This window comes from Cebus imitator, unplaced genomic scaffold, assembly GCF_001604975.1.
Source record: "Cebus imitator isolate Cc_AM_T3 unplaced genomic scaffold, Cebus_imitator-1.0 Scaffold266, whole genome shotgun sequence".
Classification (NCBI taxonomy): domain Eukaryota; kingdom Metazoa; phylum Chordata; class Mammalia; order Primates; family Cebidae; genus Cebus; species Cebus imitator.
Genome location: NW_016107581.1, coordinates 2,174,873 through 2,177,442, shown reverse-complemented (window position 1 = coordinate 2,177,442; position 2,570 = coordinate 2,174,873).

Genomic DNA, 2,570 nt, shown 5'->3' with positions numbered 1-2,570 from the left:
GCCACCACACCTGGCTAATTTTTGTATTTTTTGTAGAGACAGGAGTCTTGCTATGTTGCCCAGGCTGGTCTCAAACTCCTGGCCTCAAGCAGTCCTCCCCACTCAGCCTCTGAAAGTGCTGGAATTGCAGGCGTGAGCCACTGTACCTGGCCAACTTTTACAAAGTATTTGAGATTCAGATTTCACTCAGTCAAAGAGCAAACTGGAGTCACTCCCAGCCCCTACAGCCAATGCTTGAGTGTGGAATCTGTCAATAAATTCACCCCAATTCAACATTCAACTGCTTCCATCCTGGCTCACTCTCCCCCAGAGATCCCATCCCAGACCAGCCTCTTAGTGTGGGTTCTGTCAATATCAGTGGGCGAGGAAGGGCCTGCACTTCTCCGGGTGCCCATGGAGGCTCCTCACCGCCCACTCTGTGCAGCTCGGTCTGTGTGGCCGGCCGGGAGCTGAGGCTGGATGCAGGTCTAGAAGCTTCCAAAGCTGGTGGGCTGGACCCTGCGGAGGATTGGCTGACTCGGGACCGCAGACTGTCCAGATGAGGAAAGCGGCTGCTTCTACTGGAAGGGAGGACGACAGGATTTTGAGTGCAAGGTGCTCAGATACAGTGAAGTGTGCACATTTGAACACGTTTCTCAGCTTCCCTTCCTGCCTTTCCTCTCTCTGGGTCTCTGTCCCCCTCTCTCTGGGTCTCTGTTCCCCTTCTCTCTCTCTGGGTCTCTGTCCCCCTCTCTCTCTCTCTGGGTCTCTGTCCCCCTCTCTCTGGGTCTCTGTACCCCTCTCTCTCTCTCTGAGTCCCTGTCCCTCTCTGGGTCTCTGTCCTCCTCTCTCTCCGGGTCTCTGCCCCCCTCTCTCTCCGGGTCTCTGTCCCCCTCTCTCTGGGTCTCTGTCCCCCTCTCTCTCTGAATCTCTGTCCCCTCTCTCTCAGGGTGTCTGTCCTGCCCTCTCTCTCTTGGTCTCTGTCCCCATCTCTCTCTGGGTCTCTGTCTCCCACTCTGGGTCTCTGCACACACATCAGGTCCCTGATTCCCCTTCTCTCTGGGTGTCTGTCTCTTCCCTTCCCTCTGGGTCTGTGTCTTCTGGTCTCCAGCCTGGCATGGTGGGCCGGTGGGAACCGGGTCAGGATGGTGCCCAGTGCTCCCTCCTCCTTTTCACACTGTCCGCCTCACTTTTCCTTGACAGCAGGAGGTGGACTTTTCTGACAAGGAGCTAACATCTCACCTGAGTCACCCCCAGGACCTAAACCACTGCTCAGGAGCTTTGTGAAATTTCAAATTCTGTTTCTTTCCCTTGACTGAGCCGGGCTTGGGCCATCAGAGTGGAAAGCTGCGCTTTCTACAAATGCCGACTTTCGTTTTTTCTGGGCATCAAATCCCTCCGCTGACCTCGGCCACCCACAGTTATGCTCTTTTGACTGCGATATTTCTCCCACTTGAACTTTGGACTTAACACGAAGGGTCCGAGGTGACAGATTCCACTGCCGCTGCCGGGCTGCAGCAGCGGGGGCTGGCCCAGGCCCGCTTCCTTCCCACCAGGAAGTGACTTGAAGGACAATATGGAAATCTCGGTTGTGTGAGGGGAGGGAGACCAGGCAACGTGCTTGCTAGGACTGGAATCTATGACATGCCTTACATAAGGAACCCGGGGAGGAGTCCCAGCTGAAGTCCATGGCGGGCGTGGTGGCACACACCTGTAGTCCCAGCTTCTTGGGAGGCTGAGGCAGGAGAATCTATTGAACTCGGGAGGTGGAGGTGGCAGTGAGATCGTGCCAATGCACCCCAGCCTGGGCAACAGAGACTCAGTCTCAAAAATAAATAAATAAAAATAAAAATGGGGCCGGCTCGGTGGCTCAGTCCTGTAATCCCAGCACTTTTGGAGGCCGAGGCAGGCAGATCACCTGAGGTCAGGAGTTCGAGACCAGCATGGCCAATGTGGAGAAACCCTGTCTCTACTAAAAACACAAAATTAGCTGGATGTGGTGGCACATGTCTGTAATCCCAGCTACTCGGGAGGCTGAGGCAGGAGAATTGACTGAACCCAGAAGGCGGAGGTTGTGGTGAGCCGAGATGGTGCCACTGCACTCCAGCCTGGGCAACAAGAGCAAAACTCTGTCTCAAAAAAATAAAAATAAAAATAAATGCTGGGCACAGTGGCTCACACCTGTAATCCCAGCACCTTTGGGAGCCAAGGCGGGTGGATTACCTGAGGTCAGGAGTTCGAGACCAGCCTGGCCAACATGGTGAAAACCCATCTCTACTGAAAACACAAAAATTCGCTGGGCGTGGTGGTGGTGCCTGTAATCTGAGGTACTCCAGAGGCTGAGGCAGGAGAATCGCTTGAGCCTGGGAGGCAGAGGTGGCAGTGAACCGAGGTAGTGCCACTGCACCCCAGGCTGGGCGACAGAGCAAGATTCTGACTCAAAAAAACAAAATAAATAAGTATTAAAAAGTCAATAATGGCCGGGCGCGGTGGCTCAAGCCTGTAATCCCAGCACTTTGGGAGGCTGAGGCGGGTGGATCACGAGGTCAAGTGATCGAGACCATCCTGGTCAACACGGTGAAACCCCGTCT